The sequence below is a fragment of the Choloepus didactylus genome, chromosome 10 (assembly GCF_015220235.1).
Source record: "Choloepus didactylus isolate mChoDid1 chromosome 10, mChoDid1.pri, whole genome shotgun sequence".
NCBI lineage: Eukaryota > Metazoa > Chordata > Mammalia > Pilosa > Megalonychidae > Choloepus > Choloepus didactylus.
In genome coordinates, this window is record NC_051316.1 from 25,501,341 (window position 1) to 25,519,542 (window position 18,202).

At 37.5% G+C, this 18,202-nt stretch overlaps 1 protein-coding gene across 1 annotated transcript in view; it reads right to left on the minus strand.

The window, feature by feature from the left end:
• Positions 1-18,202, minus strand: part of LOC119545562 (zinc finger protein 729-like) — a 93,253-nt gene that overhangs the window by 55,149 nt on the left and 19,902 nt on the right.

Sequence of the window (18,202 nt, forward strand, 5' to 3'; positions counted from 1 at the left end):
GCAAATATGGCAAAATGTTAAGAATTTCCTTCCTTATTAAAGGGGTATGCTCATATTACTATTTAAGACTTTTCTATTATAAAATTTATAAAGGGAAAATATGGACTGTCCCTCCAAAGTGTACATTTTTAAAAAAAAACTCAGAACTGCCAAAGTAAAGATATATGTAAATAGCTACTGTGAATAAAGCTATGATATGCAACATATACTAGAAAATAAAGCCCAGAATTAACAGAAAAGATTAACATCTATGATTCTCAGAGTTTATCTCTGGAAAAAAAAGAAAACAAGCAAACTGTTCTAATGTATGTAATACTTGAAAGTATATGAAACCCAAAGTAAGAAAATGATTCTCATGTAAATTACCCATCTCCTAGAGATGAACGTTTAAAATTTATATGTGCACACTTTGACTCTACCAAATCAGGACCCTCTGGGCACAATATTTCATGACTTTCTATTAACAAACTATATGCACACTCACATACATACTTTTCTTGGCTATTATTATTTTATAAAATTGATTATTTTTATATGCCAATGATAAAAAGATAGAAATACTTTTCTATTAGCAAGACAAAAGACTAAATTCCCAGTTAGTTGTAGCAACTTATTTAAATCAAGCTCTAAAACTCTACTCTATTGACACCAGTTTTCTAGATGAAAATACCAAACTTTCTCCCATAAAATCAGAATTCTCAAAATTTTTCTATGTGCTTAATCTCCTAAGGCATTTTTATATTTTGTTTGTTAACCTAAAGATATGATTTCAACTTTTATTCCAATAACAACTTACAGCAATTGATAAAAAAAAATTGAAAATGCATAGCAATGCCTATGTAATAATATAATAACATATGTACTTCTGCCAAAATATTTTTTTTATAATTGGTCCTGGTGCTATAGAAGTTCAAATCAGGGAAGAAGAAAAAGTGAGAAGTTAGCCCGTCAGAGTTGGCACTTACAGCAGTGGGAAAAAGATCAACAACCACAGGAACAAAGCAAGGACATAACCATGAAGCTCACGTTACAATGTGTAATTCTCAGAGAGATTCAAGCTGTAAACATTTAAAAGACAATTTCTAAGTTCCTAGGGAAAACAAATGATTTTTAAAAATACAAAATCAGACACCCAGGGGAGTGAATCTCCCAGGCAACATGGAATATGACTCACGGGGAGGAATGTAGACCTGGCATCGTGGGATGGAGAACATCTTCTTGACCAAAAGGGGGATGTGAAAGGAAATGAAATAAGCTTCAGTGGCAGAGAGAATCCAAAAGGAGCCGAGAGGTCACTCTGGTGGGCACTCTTACGCACAATTTAGACAACCCTTTTTAGCTTCCAAAGAATTAGGGTAGCTGGTGGTAGAAACCTGGAACTATCAAACTAGAACCCAGAACCCATGAATCTCGAAGACAGTTGTATAAAAATGTAGCTTATGAAGGGTGACAATGGGATTGGGAAAGCCATAAGGACCACACTCCACTTTGTCTAGTTTATGGATGGATGAGTAGAAAAATAGAAGGAAACAAACAAACAACAGACAAAGGTACCCAGTGTTCTTTTTTACTTCAATTGCTCTTTTTCACTTTAATTATTATTCTTGTTATTTTTGTGTGTGTGCTAATAAAGGTGTCAGGGATTGATTTAGGTGATGAATGTACAACTATGTAATGGTACTGTGAACAATCGAATGTACGATTTCTTTTGTATGACTGCATGGTATGTGAATATATCTCAATAAAATGAAGATAAAAAAAAAAGATATCAGTCTTTTGTCAGATACATGGTTTCCAAAAATTTTTCACATTGAGTTGGCTGCCTCTTTACCTTTTTGAGAAATTCCTTTGAGGTACAGAAACTTCTAAGCTTGAGGACTTCCCATTTATCAATTTTTTCTTTTGTTGCTTGTGCTTTGAGTGTAAAGTCTAGGAAGTGGCCACCTAATACAAGGGCTTGAAGATGTTTCCCTACATTATCTTCTAGGAGTTTCATGGTACTTTCTTTTATACTGAGATCTTTGGTCCATTTTGAGTTAATTTTTGTGTAGGGTGTGAGGTAGGGTGGATATGGATATCCAGCTCTCCCAGCCTCATTTGTTGAAAAGACTATTATGACTCAGTTCAGTGTCTTTGGGGGCCTTATCAAAAATCAGTTGGGCATAGATCTGGGGGTCTATCTCCGAATTCTCAATTCGATTCCATTGATCTATATGTCTATCTTTGTGCCAGTACCATGCTGTTTTGACAAATGTGGCTTTATAATAAGCTTCAAAGTCAGGGAGTGTAAGTCCTCCCACTTTGTTTCTGTTTTTTTAGAGTGTCTTTAGCAATTCAAGGCATCTTCCCTTTCCAAATAAATTTGATTACTAGCTTTTCCAAGTCTGCAAAGTAGGTTGTTGGAATTTTGTTTGGGATTGCATTGAATCTGTAGATGAGTTTGGGTAGAATTGACATCTTAATGACATTTAGCCTTCCTATTCATGAACATGGAATATTTTTCCATCTTTTAAGGTCCCCTTCTATTTCTTTTAGTAGAGTTATGTAGTTTTCTTTGTATAGGTCTTTTACATCTTTGGTTAAGTTTATTCCTAGGTACTTGATTTTTTTAGTTGCTATTGAAAATGGTATCTTTTTCTTGAGTGTCTCTTCACTTTGTTCATTTATAGCATATAGAAACATCACTGACTTATGTGCATTAATCTTGTATCCCGCTACTTTGCTAAATTTGTTTATTAGCTCTAGTAGCTGTATTGTCGATTTCTCGGGGTTTTCCAGATATAAGATCATATCATCTGCAAACACTGACAGTTTTACTTCTTCTTTTCCAGTTTGGATGCCTTTTATTTCTCTGTCTTGCCGGATTGCCCTGGCTAGCACTTCCAGCACAATGTTGAATAACAGTGGTGACAGCGGGCATCCTTGTCTTGTTCCTGATCTTAGAGGGAAGGCTTTCAGTCTCTCACCATTGAGTACTATGCTGGCTGTGGGTTTTTCATATATACTCTTTATCATATTGAGTAAGTTTCCTTCAATTCCTACCGTTTGAAGTGTTTTTATCAAAAACGGATGTTGGATTTTGTCAAATGCTTTTTCAGCATCTATTGAGAAGATCATTTGATTTTTCCCTTTTGAATTGTTAATGTGTTGTAATACATTGATTGATTTTCTTATGTTGAACCATCCTTGCATGCCTGGAATGAACACCACTTGGTCATGGTGTATGATTTTTTTATTGTGTCTTTGGATTCGATTTGCAAGTATTCATTAGGGAGACTGGCTGGTAGTTTTCCTTTTTTGTAGAATCTTTGCCTGGTTTTAGTATTAGATTGATGTTTGCTTCATAAAATGAGTTAGGTAGTGTTCCATATTCTTCAATGTTTTGGAAGAGTTTGAGTAAGACTGGTGTCAGTTCTTTCTGGAAAGTTTGGTAGAATTCCCCTGTGAAGCCATCTGGCCCTGGGCATTTATTTGTGGGAAGATTTTTGATGACTGATTGGATCTCTTTCCTTGTGATGGGTTGGTTGAGGTCTTCTATTTCTTCTCTGGTCAGTCTAGGCTGTTCATATGTTTCCAGGAAATTGTCCATTTCCTCTACATTATCCAGTTTGTTGCCATACAGTTGTTCATAGTATCCTCTTATAATTTTTTTAATTTCTTCAGGATCTGCAGTTATGTCACCTTTTTCATTCATTATTTTGTTTATATGGGTCTTCTCTCTTTTTGATTTTGTCAGTCTAGCTAAGGGCTTGTGAATCTTGTTGATCTTCTCAAAGAACCAACTTTTGGTGATATTTATCCTCTCTATTGTTTTTTTGTTCTCTATGTCATTTATTTCTGCTTTAATCCTTGTTATTTCTTTTCTTCTACTTGATTTAGGATTGGTTTGCTGTTCATTTCCTACGTTCTTCAGTTGATCCATTAGTTCTTTATTTTGCCTCTTTCTTGCTTTTTAATATATGCATTTAGTGCTATAAATTTCCCCCTCAGCACTGCTTTTGCTGCATCCCATAGGTTTTCGTATGTTGTGTTCTCATTTTCATTCATCTCTATATATTTAGCAATTTCTCTAGCTATTTCTTCTTTAACCCACTGATTGTTTAGGAGTGTGTTCTTTCACCTCCAGATATTTGTGAATTTTCTAAGTCTCTGAAGGTTATTGACTTCTAAATTGTATTCCATTGTGGTCAGAGAATGTGCTTTGAATAATTTCAATGTTTTTATATTTATTGAGCCTTGTTTTGTGTCCCAGCATATGACTTATTCTGGAGAAAGTTCTGTGAGCACTAGAGAAGTATTTGTATCCTGTTGATTTGGGATGTAATGTTCTTTATATATCTGTTAAACCTAATTCATTTATCAGATTGTTTAGGTTTTCAATTTCCTTATTGGTCTTCTGTCTGGTTGATCTATCTATAGGAGAGAGTGATGGGTTGAAGTCTCCCACAATTATTGTGGAAACATCAATTGTTTCCTTTAGTTTTAGTTATTGATGGTTCATTTTTTTAAATCCATTCTGAGAATCTTTATCTTTTAAATGGGGAGTTTAATCCATTTACATTCAACGTTATAACTGTGAAGGCATTTCTTGAATCAGCCATCTTATCCTTTGGTTTATGTTTGTTGTATATATTTTTCCCCTCTCTCTATTAATATCCTTTAATGTACCCATACCAAATCTCTTTAGTACTGAACCTTTCTCCAAGTCTCTCTCTCCTTTCTTTGTTTCTCTGTCTGTAGGGCTCCCTTTAGTATCTCCAGTAGGGCAGGTCTCTTGTTAGCAAATTCTCTCAGCATTTGTTTGTCTGTGAAAAATTTAAGCTCTCCCTCAAATTTTATTTATTTATTTATTTATTTATTTATTTTAATCTTCATTTTATTGAGATATATTCACATACCACACAGTCATACAAAACAAATCGTACTTTCGATTGTTTACAGTACCATTACATAGTTGTACATTCATCACCTAAATCTATCCCTGACATCTTCATTAGCACACACACAAAAATAACAAGAATAATAATTAGAGTGAAAAAGAGCAATTGAAGTAAAAAAGAACACTGGGTACCTTTGTCTGTTTGTTTGATTCCTTCCCCTATTTTTCTACTCATCCATCCATAAACTAGACAAAGTGGAATGTGGTCCTTATGGCTTTCCCAATCCCATTGTCACCCCTCATAAGCTACATTTTTATACAACTGTCTTCGAGATTCATGGGTTCTGGGTTGTAGTTTGATAGTTTCAGGTATCCACCACCATCTACCCCAATTCTTTGGAACCTAGAAAGGGTTGTCTAAAGTGTGTGTAAGAGTGCCCACCAGAGCGACCTCTCGGCTCCTTTTGGAATCTCTCTGCCACTGAAGCTTATTTCATTTCCTTTCACATCCCCCTTTTGGTCAAGAAGATGTTCTCCGTCCTGCGATGCCGGGTCTACATTCCTCCCCAGGAGTCATATTCCACGTTGCTAGGGAGATTCACTCCCCTGGGTGTCTGATCCCACGTAGTGGGGAGGGCAGTGATTTCACCTTTCAAGTTGGCTTAGCCAGAGAGAGAGGGCCACATCTGAGCAACAAAGAGGCATTCGGGAGGAGGCTCTTAGGCACAACCATAGGGAGGTCTAGCCTCTCCTTTGCAGCAACCGTCTTCCCAAGGGTAAAACCGTCTTCCCAAGGGTAAAACTTATGGTAGAGGGCTCAACCCATCAAACCACCTAGCGGAACGGAGGCGCGGCGCGACGTGGCGTCCCAGCCTGAGGGCAGGGGGGTGGAGTCTGGGGGAAGAAAGGGCAGACCCGGAGGGGCTTGCCCCCGACTCCCCGCGGTCCCGCCCGCCCCGACCCCAAGGGGCGGACGGGCGACCCCCTAGGGTCTTTAAACCTCCGCGCCGGAACGCGCTAGGTACCCGGACAGGGTGGCGGGCGAGAGAGGGCCCGGCCACCGCCCCCACTCCGGCCCCGGCCGAACGCCGCCGCCACCCGCGGGGACGCAAGCACCGCGGCGGCTGCTCACCCGTGGCCGGGGGACAACCGAGCGCCGTCGCCGCCGGCGCCACCCCCCGCCCCGCGCCCGGGACCTCCACGCACCTGGTCGCCACAGACTCCCCCCACCGGACCCCGCGCCCACGGGGCCCCGCCGCTCGCACCCGGCCCCACACACGCCCCTGCCTTCCCCGCAACCGCGACCCAGGGACCCCCCCACACACACACACACCCACGGAGGGGCGGCGGTCAACGGAAGGGACGCGGTGGCGCAAGGCGAGGCAGGGATCGGTAGCGGCCGGATGGCGGCGAAGCCCGGGGTGCGGAGCCGGGAAGGAAAGCGACGCCGGCGGTGGGGGACGGGACGGGACGGACGGGGAGGGTCGGCGACAGCCGATCGCCCGGGAGACCCGACCCAGGGCGGGCGGCGGGAGGAGGCGGAGCGGCGGCAGCCCCGCGTGAGCCGAGGCTCCGAGCCCCACCCCGGGTGGCAGGACCCCGGAGGGCTCCGCGGGTGCCACCGACACCGCCCTCCCTTCCCGAGACGCGCCGGGGGAATGCGACCAAACTGCACAAGGCATGCCAACCACCCACAGGACTGACAGTCCCCCGTGCACACAGAAAATTGGTACACTGATTGAACCCCCATATGGTTTGGACTCCCACTCAGTACATATAGTTGAGAACAGGCTTAAAGATAAGAGGTGGCTCAGGAGCATCATCTGATGGTAGGTCAGGAAAGTGCACTCCACCAAGTTATAGCTCTGTCAATTTATACAATTTATACAAACCACCAGTCCCCTATGTCTGTGGTCATGTTAGCAACCATGGAGGTGGGGTAGACGAATACCCCTGCATTCTCCACAGGCTCCTCAAGGGGGCACTACATCTTTTTTTATACATGAATGTTCAAATAATCTTACATAATCTAGAAGAACACTATCAAGATAAACAAATGTCAAGAGGCCAAAAACAGCAGAAAATTACAAAGCATATGAAGAAACTAGAAGACATGGATAACCCAAATGTCCAAATGAAAAACCCAGAAGACACAGAACCTGGAGCAATTAATCAAAGAAGTACTCACAAATATATTATGGCTCAGGATATGAAGGACATGAAGAAGACCCTAGAAGAGCATAGAGAGGAATTTGCAAGAGTAAATTAAAAAATAGTGGATCTCATGGAAATAAAAGATATTGTTGATCCAATTAAAAATATTCTTGAGACACATAACACTAAATTTGAAGAGGTGGAGGACTGAATTAGTGAACTCAAAGTTTGGGTAATGGAAAGTGAAAGTACAAAAGAACAAATGGTGGAAAAAACTGAAAAATTTGAAATGGATCTCAGGGAAACAATGGACAGTATGAAGCAGGCAAATATAAGAATTATCAGTATTCGAGAAGGAGAAAAGAGGAGTAAAGGGCTAGGAAGGGTATTCGTAGATATTGTTGGGGAAAATCTAAACAACATAAATGTGCAAATAACAGATGTTCAACAAACTCCAAATAGAATAAATCTAAATAAACCCACTCCAAGACATATCCTGATCAGATTGTCAAATGCTGCAGAGAAGGAGAAAGTTCTGAAAGCAGCAAGAGAGAAGCAATTCACCACATACAAGGGAAATAATATAAGTTTGAGGAGTGACTATTCAGTGGGCACCATGGTGGTGAGAAGGAAGTGGTATATATTTGAAATTCTGAAAGAAAAATTGCCAGCCAAGAAGTCTTTACCCAGCAAAGTTCTCCTTGAAATTGAAGGAGAGCTTAAAATTTTCACAAACAAATGCTGAGAGAATTTGTTAACAAGAGACCTGCCCTACAAAAACTACTAAGGGGAGCTCTACTGGCTGAGAAAAAAAAGGAAGGAGAGGTCTGGAGAAGGGCATAGAAGTGAAGAGTCTTAGTAAGGGTAACTTAAAGGAAATAAAGAGACAGTAAAAAATAGATTTGACATATAAAAACCAAAGGGTAAGATGGTTGATTCAAGAACAGCCTTCACAGTAATAACAGTGAATGTGAATGGATTAAACGCCCCAACTAAAAGATACAGATTGGCAGAATGGATTAAAACATATAATCCATCAATATGTGGTTTACAGGAGAGTCATCTTAGACCTAGTGACACAATGAAATTGAAAGGATGAAAAAAAATATTCTATGCAAGTTATAGCCAGAAGAAAGCAGGGGTAGCAATACTAATTTAAGATAAAATAGACTTTAAATCCAAGGATGTTATAAGAGAAAAAGGAGGACACTATGTATTAATAAAAGGGATTATTCACCAAGAAGAAATAACAATCATAAACATTTATGCACCAAATCAAGGTGCTTCCAAACATATGAGACAAATATTGTCAAAACTGAAGGAAGCAATAGATGTTTCCACAATAATTGTGGGAGACTTCAATACATCACTCTCTCCTATAGATAGATCATCTAGACAGAAGACCAATAAGGAAGCTGGGAACTTAAACAATGTGATAAACAAATTAGATTTAACAGATACATATAGAACATTACATCCCAAATTACCAGGATATACATTCTTCTCTAGTGCTCATGGAACTTTCTCCAGGATAGATCATATGCTGGGGCAGAAAACAAGCCTCAGTAAATTTAAAAAGATTCAAGTTATTCAAAAAACATTCTATGACCACATGGAATATAACTAGAAGTTAATAACTATCAAAGAATGAGAATACTCACAAATATCTGGAGTTAAGTTAAACAACACACTCCTAAACAATCAGTGGCTCAAAGAAGAAATTGCAAGAGAAATTGTTAAATATATAGAAACAAATGAAAATCAGAACACAAAATATCAAAATTTATGGAATGCAGCAAAGGCGGTATTGAGAGATAAATTTATAGCTCTAAATGCATACATTAAAAAGGAAGAAAGAGCTAAAATCAAAGAACTAATGGAACAACTGAAGAAGCTAGAAAATGATCAGCAAACTAACCCTAAAACAAGTAGAAGAAAAGAAATAACAAGGGTTAAGGCAGAAATCAATGATATGGAAAACAAACAAAAAACCATAGAATAAATAAAACCAAAAGTTGGTTCTTTGAGAAGATCAACAAGATTGACAAACCTTTAGCTAGACTGACAAAGTCAAAAAGGGAGAAGACCCAAATAACAAAATAATAAATGAGAGGGGAGATATTACTAAAGATCCTGAAGAAATAAAAAATATCGTAAGAGGATACTATGAACAACTCTATGCCAAGAGACTAGATAATGCAGAGGAAATGGATAATTTCCTGGAAACGCATGAACAACCTAGACTGAATAAAGAAGAAATAGAATAACTCAACAAACCAATCACAGGTAAACAGATCCAATTAGTTATTAAAAACTTCCTAGAAAAAAAACCACAGGTCCAGATGGCTTCACAGGGGAATTCTACCAAACTTTCCAAAAAGAACTGACAACATTCCTATTTAAACTCTTTCAAAAAACTGAAGAAAATGGAACACTACCTAACTCATTTTATGAAGCCAACATTGCTTAAATACCAAAACCAGATAAAGATGCTACAAGAAAGGAAAACTACAGGCCATTTTCCCTAAAGAATATAGATGCTAAAATTCTCAACAAAATACAAATCAAATTCAAAGACACATTAAAAAATTATACACCCTGACCAAGTGGAGTTCATTCCAGGCATGCAAGGGTGGTTCAACAGAAGAAAATCAATCAACATAATACAACACATTAACAAATCAGAAGGGAAAAATCAAATGATCATTTCAACAGATGCTGAAAAATCATTCAACAAAATCCAGCATTCTTTTTTGATAAAAACACTTAAAAAGTTAGGAATTGAAGGAAACTTCCTCAATATGATAATGGGCATATATGAAAAACCCACAGCCAGTATAGTTCTCAATGATGAGAGACTGAAAGCCTTCCCTCTAAGATCAGGAATGAGACAAGGATGTCTGTTGTCAACATTGTACTAGAAGTTCTAGCCAGAGCAATTTGGCAAGAAAAAGGAACAAACGGCATCAAAATTGGAAAGAAAGGAGCAAAACTCTCATTATTTGCAGATGAGGTGATCTTAGAAAGCCCTGAAAAACTGACAACACACTTACTTGAACTAATAAATTCAGCAAAGTGGCAGGATATAAGATTAATGCACATAAGTCAGGAATGTTTCTATACAGTAGAAATGACATAATTGAAGAGACACTCAAGGAAAAGATTCCATTTTCAATAGAAACTAAAAAAATTAAGTACACAGGAATAAACTTAAACAAGGATGTAAAAGACCTCTACACAGAAAATTGTGTAACTCTACTAAAAGAAATACAAGGCAACCTAAAGAGATGGAGAGATATTCTGTTTTCATGGATAGGAATGTAACCATAGTTAAGATTTACATTCTACCCAAACTGATCTACAGATTTCATGCAATGCCCATTAAAATTCTAATAATCTACTTTACAGACTTGGAAAAGCTAGTCATCAAATTTATTTGGAAGGGAAAGATGCTAAAAATATTTTAAAAAAGAAAAACAAAGTGGGAGGATTTACACTGCCTGACTTTGAAGCCTAATATAAAGCCACAGTAGTCAAAACAGCATGGTATTGGCACAAAGATAGAGATATTGATCAATGGAATTGAATTGAGAATTTGGAAACAGACCCCCAGATCTATGGTAGACTGATTTTTGATAAGGCCTCCAAAATTCAGTAAATTGGGACATAATAGCCTCTTTAACAAATAGGACTGGGAGAATTGGATATCTATATCTAAATGAATGAAAGAGGACCCCTACCTCACATCCTATGTGAAAATTAATTCAGCATTGATCGAAGATCTCAGTGTAAGACTATGCACCATAAAACTCCTAGAACATAATGTAGGGAAACATCTTCAAGACCTAGTATTAGGAGGTTGCTTCTTAGATCTTACACCTAAAGCACAAGCAATGAAAGAAAAAATAGATAAATGGGAACTCCTAAGAATTAAAAGCTTCTGTACCTCAAAGGAATTTGTCAAAAAGGCAGAGACAGAAGTCAATGGGAGAAAATATTCAGAAACCATCTATCTGATAAGAGACTGATATCTTGTATATGTAAAGAAATCTGTTTACATCTCAATGACATTAGTACAGATAGCCCAATTACAAAATGGGAAAAAGATATTAAAAGACATTTTTTTCCAAAGAAGAAATACAAGTGGCTAAAAAATACCTGAAAAAATGTGCATCTTCACTAATTATTGGGGAGATGCAAATCAAGACCACAATGAGTATCATGTCACATCCATAAGAATGGCTGCCGTTAAACAAACAGGAAACTACAAATGCTGGAGAAGATGTGGAGAAATTGGAACTCTTATTCATTGCTGGTGGGACTGTATAATGGTTCAGCCACACTGGAAGACAGTTTGGCGGTTCCTAAGAAAACTAGGTATTGGGTTACCCTACGATCCAGGAATTTCACTTCTCGGTATTTTTCAAAGGATCTGAAAACAGTGACACAGATATTTGCACACTGATGTTCGTAGCAGCAGTGTTCACAGTTGCCAAGAGAAGGAAACAACCTAAATGTCCTACATCAGATGAGTTGATAAACAAAATGCAGAACATACATAGGATGGAATACTATGCAGCAGCGAGAAGGAACGAGGTCATGAGGCATGTGACAACATGCATGAAACTTGAAGACATACTGTTGAGTGAAATGAGTCACTTACAAAAGGAGAGACTTTGTATGTTACTACTAATGTGAACTCTGTGAGAAATGTAGAACAAATTTATATTTTAGAATATAGGGGACCTAGAGATAGACAGAGGCTGGTGAAGGGGGAACAATAATCTAATAAGAACAGATAAGATATTGAGGGTAATCTTAATGATATGGAAATGCTCAGGAATGACTGGGGTTCGTTAATTTTCTTGTGGTATGGTAGGAACATATTGGAGGCAATGAAATTATTTCAGGATATTTGTTTTTCTTATTCCTTCGCTATGTTTTATTTGGAAATGTTTTTCTAAATTTTTTTCATGAATAAAGTTAATAAAAAAAATTAAAGTCAATGCATTTTTTTTGGTATCTGCTTTTGATTGCTTAACAAACTAGAACACCAGCAGACAAAAGGTATTCCACAAGTCTTTTCTGGATAATTGCAGTTCCATTACTAATTTCTTCTGATATGGTTGATTGGATCCATGAATCATTAGCCTAATCTCTTTAGAAAGTGGTTGTGTAGTCACACCCTCAGTGCTGTTTCCAAAGATCTTTATCTGGATAGGCTGAAATTTTCCAAATCAACTGTTTGTTTCTTTTTACTTAACAATTCATCCCTCAGTTTATACCTTTCCTCTCTCATTTTACTACAAGTAGCAAGAAGAAACCAGGCTGCATTTTCCAAAATTTGCTTGGAAATCTCCTAAGCCAAATATCCAAGTTCATCACTTACTGCCCTGTATCCTACAGTAGGATATATTTCCACCAAGTTTTGAGCCACTGTATATAACAAGGGTTGCCCTTTCTCCAGTTTCCAATTTCATCATTTCCTTCAAATATGTTCGTGGAATTATCTTTAATATCTGTATTTCTATCAACAGTCTCTTAAAGGTAATCTAGGCTTTTTCTATCAGGCCCTTCAAGATTCTTCTATACTGTACCTATTCTCTAATTCCAAAGCCATTTTCAATTTTTTAGGTATTTGTTTCATTAGCACCCTACTTCCCAATATCAAAAACTGTCTTAGTTTGCTGGGGCTACTCTAACTAACAATATAGACTATGTGGCTTAAAACAAGAAATCTATTGTCTCACAGTTTGGGAGGCAAAAAGTCCAAACTGAAGGTCTCAGAAGGCTTTGCTTCCTCTTAAAGGGGAGAATTCATTCCATACTTCTCTCTTGGCTTCTGATGGGTGGCCAGAATTTCACGGAATTCCTTGGCGTGTGGCAACACAATTCAATCTCTAACTACATCACATAGCTCTCTCTCTTTTTCTGTCTCTCTCTTACTATGTCCAAATTTCCTCTGCTTATAAGGACATTGATTATATATGAATAAGGGCCCAGTGTAATCAAATTTGGCATCATCTTGACTAATAACACCTTCACAAATCCTGTTTCCAAATGTGATCATATTCACTTTGTTTACTAAAAAGCCAGAGATGTCTGGTCAGTAGAAATTTTAGTTATTTGCAGGATTAGGCAAGCAGGAGATCCAAGGTAGTTCAGTCACAAAACCAGGCCATCAGATATATGGGGATCCAAGTCAAGGCAGAGTGCAAAAAGGCTCCTCATCAAGTATGTCACTACATGCAACACCATGAAAATCCTCTGAAAAAAGGTTGCTTTTCTGCCTGTGGCAGCATGAAGACCCTTGGTAAGCAGGTAGGCAGAAACTCTCAATCTTCCTGGGTCTCCAGTGAGGCTATTATTTGTTAGAACTAAAGTGAAGAAACCTGTAGGAAAGATCATCAAGCAGAGAGAAAAGATCCACATGGTAGGGAAAAGTAGGGAAATTAATGAACAGAATGTTGATCACATTCTTCAGTGGTTAATATGATGCTGGCGAGTCCTCTGGATATGTCTAGAGCAAAGGAGGAAAGCAGGTGAAGTCTACATCCCCAATCACTAGCCTGGTTCTCCTGGATTTCACGGAATGACCCAGGCCTTATGGATAAATTGATTTCACCTTGCGGGTGCCTCACTGAGACTAAATTTAATGCCAATCCAATTATAATCTCAAAAGATTTACTGAAGGCAGGATTAAGTTAGTAAATATCTCTCAGAAAAAAACAACAATATTTGGGGGAAAAAATGAAGGACTTACTCTATGATGCAAAGTATTACAAAGCCAGAGAAAACATCATGATCATAAATACAAAGAGTTTGGCAAAATAGTAAAGATCAGAAACATACAAGAAAAAGACACAGGGGACAAATGAAGGGGCTCCCACTAGACAAATCTGAGATGGTTTGAACCTCAATAACATTCACAGTGATATATAGCCCTCTGGATAAAATCAGCATCCAGGAGTTTAAATGGGTATAAATATATAAATAAATGGGAAAACAACTCAGTCTTAACGTAACACGCCAATTGACAAATGCAGAAGGAATATTAGATTTTAAATATCACTATTAGGCAACCATGATAATAACTGACTTAGGCAAATGTCAGTTGAGATTATAAATATATGCCAGATCTAGTAGGTGAAAGCTTGAGAATTGGCTGGAGGTTCAAAGCTGAAAAGATCTCAGTACAAGACATTTCTCCATACAAAAGGTAAAAGGGTGACCTTGTGGTACAGAAACTTAGAAGTCCCCTCATTACAGTGGGACTAAGTGACAGCCTGGAGCTCCTTGCCTAATTTCCTGAGAAGAACTCAGCATCCGCTCTGTGGTACTGCCGCTAAAGATGCATTACTGAACCTAACCATAAGCAAACCAAGGAAAACTCCAAGCAAAATACATCCCAAACTCTAATATGCCATTGTTGTGAAATAAAAAGAAATAATAAGGAGCTGTTTGAGATTAAGGGAGACTGAATACACACAGCAACAGAATATAATGCATGATACTGGATTTTCTTTTTCTATAATGGGCATTATATGGAAAATAGGTAAAATATGAATAAGCTCCACAGATTAAATTCTAGCATTTTATCAATGTTAATTTCTTAATTTTGATTAAGTATTCTGAAGTCACATAATATAATTCCTTGTTTGTAGAACACAGAGTGACGTATATAGGAATAAAGGGGCACTGTGTCTGTCACTTACTCTTCAATAGTTCAGGAAAAACTGTGTATCTACATCTATCTGTCTATCATGTCTATAAATTTCACAGAGAAAAGGATAGAGCAAACATACTAAAATGTTAACACTTGGGGAAATAGGTTAAAGGAAGTCTGAGAATACCTTGATTATTCTTGCAACTTTTCCATAAGTCTTAAATAATGTAAAAAGAAACAGAATAGAGCTCAGAAACAGATCCAAGGATAAACACTTTTTATTAGTGTTTATTGACTATATACAGGAACCACTGAAAGACCATGGTTATTGTCGTTTTCAGAGAGAGAAACTGTCTCCTGGACTTACACACTATCAGAAAACTTGATCATATATGCTTCTCACTAAATGTAACAATTTCTCCTATTGCATTTCAAAAGTCCCAGGAGAAGTGCTGACTGGCACACCTTGGATTAAATGTCCTTTACTGGAACAATCAATGTGGAGGCAAGAGATGAAGTTCTACTATTGCTCATATGGATTATGTCCCAGCTCTGTTGCACAAAGACTGTATCTGTTATTAGAAGAAAGTGAGGAAAGAGTACTAAGCAGAATTCTGCAATACCACTACAAATAACAATTCATTACAAAATAAAATAAAATAAAGCAATCCAAATAAGCAGGAATGGTATGAAAAAAAAATCTAATGATATTTGAACTATTCACCTAGATGAAAATATAGGTAGATGTTTAACTCAAACCACATGAAAAGAAGCAATGTAGAGGGATCAATGAATAAGTCAAGTTAAAGTGTTTCCTACATTTTCATGGGAGACACATCTGACACCATGCTAAGTTCTCAAAGGAATTTATCTTCATTTGCAACAGGAGAGCTCACTAAGGACAAAGCCATCTTTTACATGATGCAATAATAACAACCTATTAAATCAATTAGGAAACCTTTCCCATATTCCCTCAAGTTTTCCTCACAGGTCTCACTGAACATGCCTGGTTCAAAAGCACACTCTAAAGTCAAATATAGAAGGGGTGAATTTCCATAATTATTCCAGGTAATAATTAGGGCATACCCCTGCCTCATCAAGGAGAGGGATGGATGTGCCAACAGAAGTGAGACATGGGTCCCAAACAGCCAAGCGACTGTTAGAACATCCCATCACTTTTCCCGAGTAAACAAGAACTATTGCTGATGACCATGATAATGGGAACACTAATAATCTTAACGACAATAGTACCTAACATATTACATTTGTCACATGCTGGACATTCTTCCATTTGCTTTAGATAGATTAACATCTTTAATCCAGATAATTGCCCTATGGAATATGTGATACTGTTTCCATTTTGCATACAAGGTAACTAAGGTACACAGTAACCTGCCCAATGCTCAACCATTATCTGGGATTTGAGCACAAGTCCACTGTCTCGATCACTTCATCATGCTCCCAACACTAGGAAGACAAGAACAGAATACAGTAAATGACTTTCTATCATAAAAATACACAATGCTTGTGTTATGGAGCAAAAGAAGTTGCACAATCTGGCTTACATAGCCACTTCATGAAGCAAGAATGTGGGAAACAGATACTTTTCTTACTAAAAAGGTTTCTTACATAGTGCTTTCTTAAATTAATTGGGTTATTCTTCTGTGAATGTGACTTCTCTGTGTGTGTGTGTATTTATCTACAAATATATATTTATTTAAAATGTATCAGTGACCCTGAGGCAATAGAAAATATACAGAAAACACTCTTTGGTCCTTTGGAAAAGAGGAAATTCAGTAACAATAGTCTTTCTTATACACACATCAGAAGGCAGCAAGAGAGAAAGAAGGTGGTATGGCACTTTGAACTTTCAGATATTTCCTGTAAAGGTTTATTTGTTTTTATATGTGTGGCAAATTGTAGCTGAAGTCAGCATAGTTATTAAGCAAGGGGTACAGAATTTTATTACAAAGATGCTGAGTTCCAGTACACATATCAAAGAAATACTTTTTAGTGCCATGACATATACATACTCACATATAAAAACAGTAGAAAAATCAAGAGAGTATTCACATACATTCAATGCTGTTCTCTTCAGAATATTCTCTTTATTTCTTGATCTTTTTTGAAGCTTCTTACACTACTGAATGTCTATGAATCAATATGGTTATATTTCATTAAAAGTGTTTACATTACATGTGACAGAAGTGTTTGTGTAGAACAATCTCTAGATATGAACTATTACTTACATTTATAAATTTCTCTCAGAGAAAACTATGAGAAGTAGTAACGTTTGACAGTTGAACTTTCACACATGCAAAACTCAATGAACTGATAATCAAGGATCTACCATATCTTTGGCAAAGGGTTTCCTATGTGTTGAAATGTTAGATTTCTCCTCTGATATTTACCTGATTAGTAACAGAGAATAATTCTTAATAAGACTTTATGATCAGTTAGGATGTTGTCATGGGTTTTCCTGTGTGAATTTTCTGATATACACTGACTTTGCATGTCTCACAGAAGTCATATTCGTTTCATTAACCTATTTTGATTATATGTCAGTATCAAGTACACAGAACCTGCAGCTCAGAAGAGAACAAATTCCTCATCACACAAAGTCCAACTGTAACTGGGAGAGAACTCCATTCCAAAGTCACTCTTTGACCTCGGCCCTTCCATCTAGTACTCTTTCATCAGTGCATGTGTCCCATGGTTCACCAGTGGATAATTTCCTTTCCATTCTGACGAGGGACAAGAGACAACACTGAGATTTTGAGAGGTATCTTTGTTAATCACTGACTCCTATGTTTCAGTAGTCAAAGGCTAGTGACATGATCCCACTTAGATGAAAGAGTGGTTGGAAAATTCTGACTAGGTGTGTCAAAAGGGAAAACTGGTAAATATCTGCTTATTGGGAAAAACACTGAGGGCTGACATACTGAAAGATTTTCCACATCCATTACCTTCATAAAATCTTTTTCTTATGTATTTTCATATACTATCAGGTCTCTGAACTCCACATATTTTCTGTTGTACTGAGAATGCAGGCTTTTGGCTCACGGTCACTACACACTAGATTCTACATTTTCTTGCTAGATTATCTCTGTGATGATTAATGAGTTATGTTTGTTGGCACAAAGTGTTCACATGATTATTTTCTCAGAGTTTTTCTATGAGTTCCCAAAAGGCTGATAACATTCAGAGTCTTTCCCATATTAGTTATTTTTATAGGGTTTCTATCTCTGGTGAATTCTCTGATACCCAGTAGGGACTGTACTCTGAAAGAATGTCCAAATAAAATATATTTCAATAAATTCTTTCTCGTGAAGTTCTCTGGTATTTAAAGAAATTTGATGTTCTGGAGAGGAACTTCCAACATGTATTTATTCAAAGAGTTTCCTTCCTGTCCATGTTCTCTGAGATTCTGTAAGGTATGATTTCCAGCTCAGATATTCCCATGTTCTTTAAATTCAAATATGGAATCCTTATGTGGGCTTTCT